Genomic DNA, 15,318 nt, shown 5'->3' on the forward strand with positions numbered 1-15,318 from the left:
CAGTCCTAGCTCCAGGAATGCATCAATATACGTATGTATAGGTGAAGTTTCCTCAGGCATGGAGGCTAAACCCATGGCTGGTCTAGGGGGAACAAAGACACTTCAACCCAAGCAACAGAATGATAGCCATAAAACTCCTGAGAGTGAAACCTCACTGTGTTTAACACTGGTCTACACAGGTAATTGCCACCAAGGGAAGATTCCAGCTCTAAGTTATGTTTGTATGCTAACATTATTATCAAGATCATGTCCATTGCTAGCCACATCTATGTATATAGTCTCATGGAAACAAAGATGCTTTTCCAAGTGCTAAAAGATGATTTAAGAAAAAGAAAGCCTTATCTTAAACATCACCTTAGGATCCAGATATTTTTATTTGAAAGTTCACTTCCTAACAGTAATATTCAAGCTACATGCTTAATAACCCTTATGAGCCATGCAGTTTAACAAGCCTAAAGGGCTTTTAGGCTTTGTTAGTGACATACATAGGCAGAAAAAGGAGGCTGTCCTTTCAGCAAAGCCATTAACAACCTATTTTGCCTATATAAATCTTATGCAGTGTTTTCCTTTCTCCCTCTCCTCTTCTCTTGTGAACAACTGCAGGAAACAAACGGTTAGGATTCATCATGCAATCAATATTCAGTACATTAAAACCTCAGTATCTCTGTGTAGATGCTGAACATTTAATCATTGTCACTAGCCCAGTGAGCTTCTTGGGTATACAGTGGAAACTTCAATAAATAATTTATGGATTTCTTCAGAGGCTTATCCCTTTCACCTCTGTAATGCCTGCCAGCTAGTGTTTTTATTATTCCCTCCCTTTTATCAGACAGGACTATAGTCATATGTACGATGATTAGTATTTTTTTGAGAATTCTTCTGAGCTTTCATTGCTTGGTTGGAAGCCTTACATAGAGGCATTTTTATTTTACTTTGCCTCATTGGCTGTTTTGTAATGAGCCCCAAAGTGTTTTGTTTTCTTTTCTTTTTTTAAATCTTGCCAGATAATTAGCTGAAAAGTGCATACCTGATTAACAGCACTTCTGAAACATCCCTTTAAGTTCTGTTGTTTAAGAGTGTCGATCTCGTCACACTCATTTTTATAGGTATTGGGAGGATTGCAGCCAGACTTACTCAATTCCTTTGAGAATTGTTTTCCTGCCTGAATTAAATAAACATCCTAATATGGGTGCTAGACAAAAAGTGCACAAGTCTGGAGGTCCTAGTATAATTTCCCTCTATATTTTCACAATAATTATCCTCCCACACTCTGCTCATGACCAGATGGAAACAGAAGAAGAAAGGAGCCTCCCCTCCTCCACCCCAGTAAACTCAGGAATCATTTGTCTCACAAAAGCAAAGCTCCCTGGGTACAAGTTAGCATATGATTAACAGTTTATTGCTGCAGTGCACGTTTTTTTTTCCTTTTTATTTCAAGCAATTTACAATGCAATTGGTAAACTTATTATGACATGTAGGAAGAAGAAATGCCTAAACTGGTGCCTGAGCTTTTAATATCAGTTCAAAAATTTATCATTCATATTTTTTTTCCCAAATTATTCTCTCTCTTACAATAAAAAGAGCCAGTTTCCACACTTCACAAGTGATATAGTCTGCAGTAAGAGAGGCTGACTTAAAAACACACACTTAAGAAAATAAAGAGTATGCTGTTGTAATTAGACAGAAAGAGCCATTTCCTTGGGGCCCCTCAAACTTTTCTGGGCAGGACATTCATTTCTTTATATTGTGCACTTAAATCTTTATTTGTCCTGAAGTCCCTTTAGAGCAGGCTCCATCACCAGTTTGCCCAATAAAAGCCATCAGTTATAGTGGTTCCCTGGTCTCCCTACATATCCAATTGCCTCTGCATCTCACTCCCTCTTTCTTCTTTTATGATCAGCCTTCCTACCTGATGAAATCTTATGCTTACTATAGTGTATATACAAGATGGAAGCCACAGTAAATACCTCTTTCCCCATGGTCCTTTCTGGAACCACGCCTCCCAGTTTAACTTCCCTTTTGAACAAATGTTCAATATTTTCAGCCTGTGCCTCCAAGGTATGAATGCCACTATATATTTTTTTACAGAATACAAATAACGAAAGAATAAGTTCATTTCCCTTCCCTTTATACTAACAGGTTTTCCTGCCACCTCCCTTCCCTCCCAATAACTATTTGCCCCCTGATTTTTGGAAGGAAATACTTGAGCTCTTAAGGTAGAAGGTTACTATATTTTAAACTTTGTAGAAGGATGAATACACTACATAATCATAAAAGAGCACAAAGCAATAGATTTGCTGCCTTTAACTTAGAAAGTTAACAGAAAAGACATTTTAGCCTTACTTTTGTTTCTCCTCAAATCTGAAAGAAAGCAATATCTACTTTGTTACAAAACAGAGAGAAGGCAATATTTTATATTGGTACAGTCAATTATGTGAGCCTGGGTAACCTTTTGCTGCTATTATATTCTTCAAATCTTTCTGCACTAATGTTGCCAACACAATACAGAAACAGCTTCAAAGCATCTTAGAAGCGTTAGAGAGGGGAGACAGCTGGCATTGCTTAGAGACTAAACTGAGATGACCAGATTTCTAATTTATAAAACTGGGACAGCACATGTCAAGGGAACATCATCAGGGGCTTTGTGAAGATATACCTCCAGCCACTTCCTTTTGTCAGGTGCAGCTTTGTTTACTTAAAAACTTAGAAGAGTTGTGCTTAAAGAGAGGAGTCATAAAATAACTAATTTAAAACTGAGTGCTTAAATGAATTATCAGTTTTAAAACTTTTATATACCAAACAATTTTAAAATGTAGTATTCAATTTGCATATTATTTAAAATATGAACCTGCACACATGCTTCTGTATGTGAATAGTTATGAGGCTGCAGTCAGTTTCTTATTGCCAATTCTTTATTCACCCATTTTGATTCTCTATCCGAATGGCAAAATTTCTTAATAATCTCATTTTTTAGAAATGTCATCAGGTAAAAATGTTAAGATTTCATATCAGGAATTAATATTTATTAATGTTTGTAAAATATAAAGTGTTTTAACTGTCTGTGAATGAAGTGATACTTTTCAGATGATACATCCCTGTTACTGTTGGAGATCACTGAAGTAGTTAGACCATGTTCCTCCCTGACCAGAAGCTTTATTCCTGGGCCATACGTTGCCACATGTCACTGCCCCCTCCTTCCTGCCTTCCATTTTGTGAATAAACTGTAGTCCAAATTCCTGGGAGATGGATCCTGCAATTACATACACCCCAAGAGCCACAGACCACACAGTATGCAAGCTAGTGCTTGCAGACCAGCCCAAGGAGTCACTGCCCTCAAAAATCAGACTTGGTCACTTCTATGTTCCCCCAAGTTGCCCATATCATATAATTTCCTTTGGATGCAACCCTTGCCATGCTGCACATCACTTTGTTTAGCAGGTATATGTAGCAGGTGCCGATCCCAGGGCTGGCCACGATGCCCCCCGGTGGCCGCCCATCCCCTAATATGCCCTCCTTTCTCAGGCTTGCTCCCCCCAACCTCTCCTGCCATGACTTGCTGTTATTAGATCCTTGGAAAGGGAGGCTACCTCAAGGATCCCTGATCCCATACTGTCATTCAGGTGGCACTACTCAGTACATTAAGGACTTATTATATGGCTGCAACCACAACACCATTCTCATGCCTTGCAGATGTTACTGTTCAATCTGCCCAGCTCCTGGCCTTGAGTCCTCTTTGGTTCCTATCTCTTCCCTGCTCCTGGGCCTGTTGAGACCACCACCGCCCCTTGTATCCATCCCTAAACCACCACCAGACCCTACCTCAGCTCTAAGGCTACCCCACCTCATAATCCCTGGAACTGCAGTCTCCCTCTGCCTGCTGCTTGCTCAGGAGCTCCTTCCATGTCAGCAGTCTGGCCCTGGGCTTATCTCCCAGTTAAGCTCTTTCTGGTCAGGTGCTCCCCTGACAATGGACTCAGCTCCTTCCAGAACCTACTCCCTTCTTAAAAGTAACAGGCATGCCCAGCACTTGTAACAGTATATTGCCTGTTGGTTAGAACACAGACCAACTCAGTAACTGCTGAACAGAAGGAAAACAGCAACCTCTACCATAAGCACATGGTGGAGGAAGATACACGAAGAACGCGAATGGTCAGTGCATGAAGCAGTCTCTCCTGCTTGGGATTTCCTTTTCCCTCATTCCTAGAAGATGAAAGAGAGCATTTCCCCTAGCATCAGACCCATCAAGGATGCATCTCAGCTAGTGAGGTGAGCATTCTACACATGAACCTTCTTGTCTGCACAAGAGTTTTATAATACAAATCCAAAGGGGTGTTTAAATCTAGATGCGACAATGATTACAGGCAGTCTTCAACTTAAGACATTTCGAGTTACAATGAATGTCACTTACAATGTTTATAAATTGACACCCTGTTTCAACTTTCTGCCATCAGTTTCAACTTTATAATGCTTGATCTGATGCCAAGACATGCCAGTGAACAAGACATCCCATCTCCCTGGAGAACATCCATCCAAACTTCCTTTGACATTTTGTTTAATAAAGCAGGCAAGACTCCCGAAAAACCTGCAGCCAAGACTCCTGAGAAGGATCCAGCCAAGAACCCTTCAAAACGTCCAACCAAGAGCCCTTCAAAACATCCAGCAAAGTCTCCTCAAAGAAGTCCTTCCAAATCAATATGATCGCTATTTTACAATATAAACACATTAATGTAGCTATATTACTCATCTATAATTGATTGAGTACAAAATTCTGGGTTATTTTTGGTGAAAATAGGGTATCGGGCCTTGGTTCAGGAACCAATCCCCCATTTATAGCACTGTTTCTATGAGAAAAATTGGTTCTGAGTTACAACGTTTTGACTTAAGATGTGGTTTTCAGGAACCAATTGTATCGTAAGTCTGAGGACTGCCTGTACTACTATAGCAGGGGCAGCAGTTCTGAATTAAGTAAATGTTTATGTTAAAATACTGATGTTACTTGTTTTAGAATTACAGAATCAAAGTGCCATAAGATAGCAGGGGCTAGACTTGATGACCCAGGCAGTCATATGTTCCTAAGTGCAATGGTTTGTCAGGTATGTAAATGTCATTTCTTTAATAGTGACACATGCCTTTTATTTATTATACTTGCAGTTAAGTCAGATCACAGAAAAAATTTTAAAAGCATCTCTCAGCAATTCTCCTCAAAAATGTCTGTGCACAACAGCAATAGCATGGGGTGTGTTTAGACAGTGCAGTGCCATGCAGAAGTACAGAGCTAGTTGTGAATGAACAGGGTAGTCTGTATGAGATAGGGTGAATGAAAGCATTCAAAAGATCTGAGAGAACTCTACCAGTTTTGTTCTCCCAGTAGAAAAACATACCTGGTAGAGCCCTGTACAAGTATTCATGGTACGGGTGGGCACTCTGCAGATAGAATGCACTGGTGATAGCACCCAGGCAGGGTGTCCCACTGCACACTCTCCAGTATGCTTTCCAGGCTCCCCTGTCTGCCTGGAGACAGCTGACAGCAGCCAAGGGCACAGGTCATCCAGTGAGGGGTCAGATTTTCACCCAATCAGCCATTTTTAAAGCAGTATGCAGCCATGCACTTACATTTGATCAAGACTACAGACTGCTTTCTATGGCCAAATCAAGCAAAAATTGGCACTTCTACCTGCACCCTAAGGGGTCATTTCTCTAGGAGAAACTCTACCAGAGGCCATTTCTGCTTCACTGGAGCTGGTAGAAGATTCTATTTGGCCTGCCATTTTTGGTCCAGTAGAAACTTCTTGAACACTTGTACACCAAGGGTTTCTACCAATGTAATAGCTATTCTACAGGTTAACATGTAATGCTTGTACTCACCCTTAACTTGTGTACCTCTGAATGGTAGTTCATCGTTCCATTTAGACCTACAAGAAAACAAGATATATTTTTGTTGTTACATAAGAACTAAACTGTTTCTTTCCAAAAACCATCACTAGCCACTCAGAGAATCAAATGTTTCTCTCCCACAAAAATCTCCCTTCACTTCTGTTTCTATGCAACTTGAATGTAACATTGTATTTAAAAGTAAGCATTTAATTAATTCTAGGGCTGACAAATGATTTAAAAAAAATAATCACAATTAATTGTGAGATTTAAAAAATAGTTGCAATTAATCGCAATTTTAATCACATAATAAAATAATAGTCAGCAGCACCTCCCACTCAACAGCCCAGAGCCTGTGCACCCTGCAGTCTTCCCCATCACTACCAACAGCATACAGCCCCTGCCCTGACCCACCCCACACACACTCCAGACTCACCCTAGCCAACTGAAACCCATGTGAACAGCCCCAACCCCACCCCACGCTTGCTGCAGACTCACCTGCCCACACTGAGCAGCAGTACCATCCAGGCAGAAGCTGCTGCTCAGTGCAGAGGAAAAGCAGTCCCTCCCCCTCACCTCTGTCAGGCCCTTCATACTGCAGCCATCCAGAGCCTGCGCCCAGGCTGCCTTGCAGCTCCTCTGCACTGCCACTGCTGTCCCGCTGGGCAGCCCGGAGGCAGTGGTGATGGCAGCAGAGAAGAGCCACAGGGCAACCTGGGCGCAGGCTCTTGGTGGCTTCAGCAACAAGGGCCCAGCAACGGTGAGGGAGAGAGGCCACCTTTCCCCCCAGAGCTGAATAGCAGCTTCTGCCCAGCTGCTGCTACTGCTCAGCATGGGCGGGCAATTCTGGTGCAGGCATAGGGTTGACCAGAGCCGGGGCTATGCATATGGGTTTCAGCTGGTCCAGAGCTAGTGCACTCCACTGGTCAAAATGATGTGTACAATTAATGCAATTTTAAAAAATTAACACGTTAATTTGCTTTTGTGTTGATCATGTAAGTTAACTGCGACTGACACCCCTAATTAATTCAATAGAGGATATCAGATTTATTTGCATAACATTAGTACTTTTACTACAGCAAAAGCACTGCCATTCAAGTACCTATATGTTATTAGGGTAATATGAAATTTTGGCATAGCACCACAAACTTGATCAAACTGCAGGCTAGCATGTCTATGTAGAAATTTGGAATTGGAAAGCAAAAAAGTAGGGATATTCTAAGTACAGTACAAGAATTTTCCAAAGTCCTTGAAAAGGAATAAAGCCTTATTGAGTCTCAGACTAATGTAAAGAAAGCAGGTGACATAGTTAACTGTTACACAGACCTACAATAGTATCCCTTTAAGTAGTTAGTGAGGCCTCTAATGGCACTTATTCTGCCCCATCATTTAGAAACCATCAAAAATCAAACAGAACAATAATATGCATTAAGATAGGTATTTTATATTTATACTAGCAGACTGGCCATCAAGAATGACATGGAGAGGGGGCGAGCAGCCCCGCCCCCTGCCCCACTGCTCCAGGTCCGGCCCTGCTCCACACCCCCACCACTCTGGGTCCAGCCCTGCTCTACTTCCCCCACCGCCGATCTGGGTCTGGCCCCACTCTACTCTCCCCTCCACTGCTCCAGGTCCAGCACTGCCCGACCCCGCCCCCCCGCTGCTCTGGGTCCATCATGCTCTACCCCCCTGGTCCCTGCTGCTCCAGGTCTGGCCCCCTCCACTGCTCCGCATCTGCCTCCCTCCCTCTCTGCCCGCCACCTCCTCTTCCCTGCTGACTATTGGGGGGGGGGTAATCGGGGCTGGGCGGTGGGGGGGGTGCTGCCACCGTGATTTCCTCCCCTCTTCACTCTCAGGCAGGGAAGTGTGGGGAAGCCCCACTGCTTGGGCACCTAGGGCATGTTCACCACCACCACAAACTTTGGCCTACACAGCCCAGCACATGCAGCCAAACGCATGCCCCGTCCTCTAAGCAATGCATGCACAGTTGCCCAAAACTGTTATGGATGGACATACACAGACAGACTATGCCTTTTATTATATTAGAATATTCTTACTAAATATGGTTATTTGGAAGGCACCTGTACCCATGTAGTTTTGGGGTTTTTCTGCTTTATATGAAAGAAGAACTATCAAACCATTGATATTCTTCTTTGTGACACAGACAAGCACATTTTGATAAATGTATCCATTTTTCCTATGATTGATTTGTCTGAGAACAAGCCAAGACCTCATGCACATCTACCTTTGTTACCATCTATGCAATTTTTTTTTTTTTTTAAACACTACTAATGTGCAACAAATGGGAATATGATTTTGGCTGATCTCTACTGCTTTTTCTGATTTCCTAACAAAAAAATGCCAGAGAGAGACATGGGTAAAATATTCATAGATATTTTCCCAGAAAATAAAATTGGGATGGCATATTCTTGTCTTCAAAATGGGAGTCATGTAGGGTGTCACAAGAGTGAGTCATGTAGGGTGACCCGAGCAGCATCTGAGCATGCACAGTCAATCAAAGCCTGATTCTGAAGTCTGATGAAGTAAGCTCCAATTCACAAAAAGCTTATGCTCTATATAAATCTTATTTAGTTAGTCTATAAAGGTACGTAACTACCCTGCCTTCTTTTTGGTGTGAAGCTAATCACAGCTAACTAATTCCCTTTAATTACCTGACATTTTGCAAAATGTGACAATATACTGTGCAGAAATAAAACACCACACCAGAAAAAGGCATAACCAAGCTACTTAAGAAAAAACTAGCCGATGCAAGGATGTATTATTTGAGGTGACTTTTTAGCTGCAGCTAGTCAAAAATGTGTTCTATATTTGAATAAATAACAACGAATATAAATTCCTATAATGTCCAATTACACTAATTTTTATTAAATTTCTAAAAATAATACTAAATTTTGGCTTCTTAATAAGGACCAGTAAACCATAAATAAGAAAGCATGAATAAGAAATCCATTTAAGACTCATCACTACTTTTGAGGTTTGAAGTGTTACTGCAGATCCCCAAGCTGTGGTACTGCAAAGTTTTTTTGCCACAACAGCTGCCAACTCTGGAATTATCTGCTTTTTCTACATTGAATCATACTTTTTCATTTCTCAAACCTGTCACATTAAGAAAAACATTTCCAGTATAGGTATGTAGAATGGAGAAATGGGGAGATACCAAACAGCAAGGAAATAGTTTATTATATGTACACAAGTTTGATATGTTGTGAACATAAGAGGAAAAGAGGGCCACTGACACAGGCCAGTGGTTAAAGTAGAGTGAAACAAGAGGAAACGCTTATACCCTAGCCATGTAGGAGGGGAGCTGTGCAAGAACAATGCCTAAACAATCCAATTTAAAGAATGGAAGCTGTGTTTTGCCCTTCCCACAACACTAACTATTTCTTACTCAGCCACTGACTCTGACAGATGAAGTAAAAATATCTGCCCCAAAAGCAAAAACCCTCCCTGCCTTAGTAAGTCAACATTGAGAATTCTTCCACCGATTCTCCATCTAGGTAGTATCCATGTAAAATGACCACAAGAGATTTCATAGCTGTGTCACCTAGGTAGGTGAATTGATTGAGGTTATTGTTAAAAAAGTTAACTTCCATAGCAACAGGTAGCTAATTTCTCTAGAGGTGAGGTGTAGAGACAAGAAGGTCTGGGTCTGGGTTTATAGACAAGAATGTCTGGTCTTGAGGGATATATGCTGTTCAGCTGGTGTCAGATTTACCAGTATAAAGTGTCAGCAAAATTAGGCTCCTGTCTTTGCTTTTGTTATATGGCGTGTTATGTTAAGTCTGAGATTTAAAGGAGCACAATCTTTTATAATAATAATAATAATAATAATAATAAAGAACTCTATGCAGGGTCTTTCCATTGATTTAACCATCAATTAGAAAGACTAATCATTGTGTTTGTGTATGTGTGGTATCTCAGACAATGCACAAGTCAACAATGGGGAAAGATTTGTATTGGAACCTCTATATATGTCCTCTATATTTTGGTAACTTTTGTCAGGTGAATAGATTATATTGTTTTCAAGGCCTAGGTTGGATACCAATTAATTAACCTAAAAGCCTAACTGGCTGCCCCTAAAAAAAAAATAAAATAAAAAAATCTATACTTCCAGTGCTTTACTGCAAAGTTAGCTTTCCTGAATATACTTGTCACATTATTATGTGACCCACTCCCCACATATGTGAATTCATCTGAAAGCTGGTAAACAGGGCAGTGTGTATCTAATTTTACTGTGTTATATAAGTTTCTGAAATTCTGAAGGGAACAGAGATCAGTTTGTGATGAGCCATACCTGGGCTGTCTGTGCACTTGAGAGCTTGAAGGCCACATCTAACCATGTCCTTGCAAGCACTTCATTTGCAAATGGTAAGCAGTCCCCTTGACATTCACAGTTGAAATACAAAGTGTGCATCATTTCAAGGCTTCTTGCCAAAGGGAAAATCCTGCTGTGGTTCAGTTTTAAAAGGTTAGGTTTATAGAGAAAATTATTCTAGAGACGAGTAGGGGAGGCAGTTTATTTACAGTTCTTCCCATAAGCCACACCATTATTTCCTATATAGGGGTGGCAGAATCCTCATACACGATATTCCCCCTACTTACACAGAAGAGTAGAAAAGCATAGAAAAAAGTGGAAGGGAAGTAGAGCCTTAGCTGATGCCTAATAAACCCAGCCCAAATCTATGCTGGACCATCAGAGACTGTATGCTGTGAGAGGTATGGACCTGTTGCCATTTATTTCCATCCTCACTGGAGCAGAAGAAGGTGTGTGATTGTGGAGGATTTTCATTTCTTGAGTCACAAGGCCTGCCTGAATTGGTCTAGAGTCAGTGCAACAAGGTGCTGTTCAACCAATGAGCTGAGAGAGAAATCCCAGAGTATACAATTTATTTAAAAACCCAGAGTTTCGACCCATAATTCCAAAGTAACATATTATATTACAACTTTAACTATTTCTAAACCACAGTTCTTTGAAATTTGTGTTCCATGACAAATAAAAATTATAATTTTGGCTTTTTGTTTTGATTCAGGGTGAAATCAAATATAAGGCTTAGAATTTCCCACAGAACAAAAGTTGCATTTTCTAATCAGCTCTGTTCAGTACCTTGCGTGTTTCATCTTCCACTGTGCATTAGTTTTCATTCTAAGCCTTGTTTCTAGCCACCTACCCTCTTGACCACTCAGTAAGATTTGCCCATTGTCATAAAACTTCTCGATTTAGAAAGTATCTCCACTCTGTTGCAAATAAATAGCTTATAGACTTTTCTCTTCTTCTTTTCCTTTAGGATCAATAATCTCAGTCAGTTTGCTAAAAAGACCACAGCTAGCCTTTGGACAGAAACAAGATTTTTCAAAAAATAAAAGGGATTTAAAACCACATATCAGAACTATTGATGCAAACATAAAAATTCTGCAAGTTCAAGTGGTCCCCGAAGGAGACAAAAAATGTTCTGTTCTATTCTCTCTTCTATGTGGTTTCTGATATTAGAACATATCCCTCAGGTCAAGAATTTAACCATTACAAGACTTTTTCCCACCCCACCTTCTAACTGCCATTTTCAAAGCTTTGTATCCCCATCTCTTAGAGCTACCAAATGAATAGAAAAAAGGGGAAAGTTTTTTTTGTATTTATGTCGCTCTTTCAATGAGCTCTGTGCAATCTTTCCATTTTAAGCATTAAATATTTTAAATTGTCTCTAAGCAAGCAAGGAGGCATATTGCATTGCACAATCTATTACAAAAAATATGAACAAATCATTCAATTGTAGTGTTAAAAGATTGCAATCTCTGGATTCTGAAATAACACTTCATTCTTTATGCACTAAAACTGTTTCTCTCTGAAGGGCCTTTTGTGACATGAACACATAGAAAGGCTTCTGGCTGTATTATTATCTTATAGAGCTCTGTATTCCTTTGCAGAGGCCCCATGCCTGCTGCAGCAGCAGCACCATAAATAAACAACACACATCCACATTGAAAAGAATTAGGCCTTTCAACAGACCTCCACAGAGAAATGCTTCTCAGGGTTACCCTACTGCTTGGAAAAGTAGATCATGATAAATGGTAGGAGCAGGGCAGGCATAGGAAGCCCCTCAAGTGAATTCTTACCAGAAACATTTTTAATTTGTCCTGGTGGTCCCCGAGTGACCATCCTGAAGATATTAGACTTACGTGGGCAGACAGCCTCCTCCTTTTTCTTCTTTCTCCCCCTCCTTCTCGCATGCATACACGTTGCTGATGATACTGTTGATAGGAAATATAAAAGTAGAAATTATGAGAAAAACCTGGGTTACTAGAGAGGCTCCAAACACCAATAACCAGCAGAGACAAACAAATTGTCATCAGGAGCAATGTTGCGGCCTTTAAGCTGTATCTGAGCCAATGAGTCCACAAAAGTATAACATGCACTGGTGCAGGGGTTTAGGTTGTAGCCGTGTTGGTCTAAGGACGTATGTACTGGCCCCTGGATGCTTTACCACTCCATCCAGGACAAGCACAGGCCATCTGCAGATGCTTCCTCAGCCCGACAGAGGACATTTGTGCACAAAAGCTTGGTAAGAATTTTTCCAACTATTTTATTTGGTCTAATAAAAGATATCAGATTTACCCAAAGAACCTAATATGCACTATGTCATTCAGGGAGTTCTACCTTATACTGTCATTCAGACAAACAGCTCATCCAGATGTAAAATATCAAACAGTATGGAAGAGAAACATCCAGCCATCAATCCTAAGCAGGGCTCCTACCAGATAGATATTTGTATTTCATATAGCTGTACTAGTATTCATGATAGCGCTGAAATAATATAAATGAATCACACTTCTATCTTGCCCAACAAGAGAGATCCTTTGTCAAGTGTCTACATCTGCAAAAAGGAAAGTCGCATTCAACAATATTTCTTGCTCTATCTAACTGAGGCTATTGAGTCACTATGTTATTTGAACCATAGTGAAAAAGGCTTCATATGATCTTCAGTTTTTGCTGAAGGCAATTTGACCCTAAGAGCAAGAATGTGCTTTAGAATTCACTATATCATGGTATACTGGTCATGAGTAACCATGTTTCTATCAGGGTTGTGCAAAATTTCACCTTGTGTTTGGTTTTGAAGCTGTTTCGATGTGTTTTGAGCTCAAAACAGCAAAATCAAAAGGAAACAAAAGCCTTCAAAACAGCTTTGAAATGAAACAAGTGTACTCAAAATGTTTAGGAAGTATCAAGACATTTTGAGTATCAAAGCCAGGCTTCCTGGCCCCAGCTGGCAGCAGCAGCCTCCTGTCATATGGCAGGCAGATTGGGGCCTGCTCGCACCCCCTGGAAGGCTGCAGGGCTGTGCTGAACTCCTCCGGGGGGTGCGGGCCCCCCGATCTGCCTGCCAGATGACAGGAGGTTGATGCTGCCAGCTGGGGCCAGCAGCAGCACCGATCTTCCTGGCACTGGGCAGGCAAAAGTTGAAACAGCAAAATAGTTTTGACGAAACAAAATGGAACAAGTGCTTTCAAAATGAAACAACTTGAAGCGAAACAGTGTTCTGTCAAAACAGAAGTCGAAGCGGAATGATGCTCTTTCACACAGCCCTACTTCCTATCTATACAGGATAACTCTTGGTCATCTAGAATACTTACCCAACCTCAAGATAGCCTCTCTCAAACCCCACAAAATGGAGCCATGTATTATCAAGTTTCACATTCCCCAAAAATCCTGTTGTCATTAGTTTGATCTGCCACTGGTACCAATGGAAAATGCCTGCCTCAAATAGGACCATGGAACTGCTGAGAGCTAAAATTGCTGCCTTTCTATGCAAAAGAAATTCCTGCCTTATATTAGGAACAAATATTTATTGATCTAAATATATTATCCAGTTAGAGAAATTATGCGATGCATTACAAGTTCACAGAATTAGATTTCAACTTTTCCTATAGCCTTCTTGGGAATGTACCATTTTTAATTAGGGCTGTCAGTTAATTGCAGTTAACATATATGATTAATGCAAAACAAATTAACGCATTCATTTTTGTAACAAGAGTTAATCTCACACATCCGTTTTGACCAGGGATGGGCAAAATACAGCCTACCCTGCACCCTCTCCAGTCTCATGCCTGAGCTTCTCTGTGGCTCCTCTCCACCACTGTCACTGCCGCTTCCAGGCCACCCAGCAGGGCAGAGGAGCCACAATACATTTTTTTAATAGTTTGTTAGCCCTATTTTTAATATTAGGCCTGAGCCTCGCTTTTTACAATGGTGAGTCTCATAGCTCTAGCTCCAAGATAGGGCTATCTGGCTGCATCATCACTGAAGTCCCACAGTGGATATTCCAGTGAATCCAAAAGAATTTCAATTCCTACTCCTCTTTGGGAGTCATGCAATCCACAGGTGTTTAAAGCGACATAGAACAGCATTGTCAGAACAAAAAAAGCATTTATTATGCAGCCATAAACACTATTTTAGGGTCCACAGTTTACAATGGAAAAGCATACTTTACACACACATCTTATGATGGGAGCATTGTTTTTAGAATTTCATCTCCTTCGCTCTGCGTTGGACATTAAGTTCCTAACAGAGTGAACTGACCCTCTCACCCTTCATTTCCAGTTCCATGTTGGTTCAACACATCCTGCTTCTTTGGGCTGCCAGTAATTTGAAAGTTAATGTCTGGTGTTCAATCCTCTACTGTCTCACTTTGGCAATTAGATTGCTCATCTGAAGGTATAAGTGTAAAGGTGCCGAAGGGTTTCCTAAGAGCTTGCAAGCTCAATAGGGGTGTTTGCACTCTTGGGACAAGGATCTGCAGTAGGCTGTGCACACAGAATGCATGCACGTGATTGGGCAGCTGTAACTCCAGGGCAGGAAGCCTAGGGGAAAACACAGGGAGAGACTGGCTGGGGAGAGGGTAGTTGAAACTATGCTGAGAAGAGCTGCTTCTGAGGAGGCTGCTACCAGGATAATTGCTTCTGAGAGGACTACTGACAGAAGGATTGTTGCTGAGTGAGCTTCTACTGAGGGCAGAGGAGCCACCACCTAATGAGTACCCAGTAGAGCTGTGCAAAGCTTCAGTCCCCGACTGGATTTGGCAGAGATTCAGTCCAATTCAATGGCCAGATCTCTGAATCTGAATTGAATCAGGAGGCCCTTTAATCTCTCTGAATCAAATCAGAACCCTCCAAATCGATTCAGATTAGGTTATTTGGATATAAACACAGCTTTAAATGTTATTTTTTCCTACATGCCTCAAGGTAGCAGGCAGCTCGTGAATGCTGCAATGCTGGGGTGGATGGAGCATCCCACAGAAACACGGGGGGGGGGGGGGAGGGAAGAGTCCCCAGAACGTTTGGCAGCAGACCTGGAAGTGCACCAAAAGCACGTCTGGTCGACTTCCAGGTCCACCGGAGAACACGCTGGGGGGGGCCTCCCATACCCCCCCCCCACGC

General features: G+C 41.4%; 1 long non-coding RNA gene across 2 annotated transcripts in view; it reads right to left on the reverse strand.

The window, feature by feature from the left end:
• LOC112551281 overlaps nt 1-15,318 on the reverse strand; it is a 190,577-nt gene that overhangs the window by 160,376 nt on the left and 14,883 nt on the right. For both annotated transcript variants that reach the window (XR_003095551.1, XR_003095550.1), the window contains exons 2-3: nt 12,064-12,135; nt 5,866-5,912 (exon numbers count right to left, since the gene is read on the reverse strand). This is a non-coding gene — a long non-coding RNA (uncharacterized LOC112551281). The remainder of the gene's footprint in view (nt 1-5,865; nt 5,913-12,063; nt 12,136-15,318) is intronic.

Source organism: Alligator sinensis, unplaced genomic scaffold (genome assembly GCF_000455745.1).
Source record: "Alligator sinensis unplaced genomic scaffold, ASM45574v1 scaffold1213_1, whole genome shotgun sequence".
Lineage (NCBI taxonomy): Eukaryota > Metazoa > Chordata > Crocodylia > Alligatoridae > Alligator > Alligator sinensis.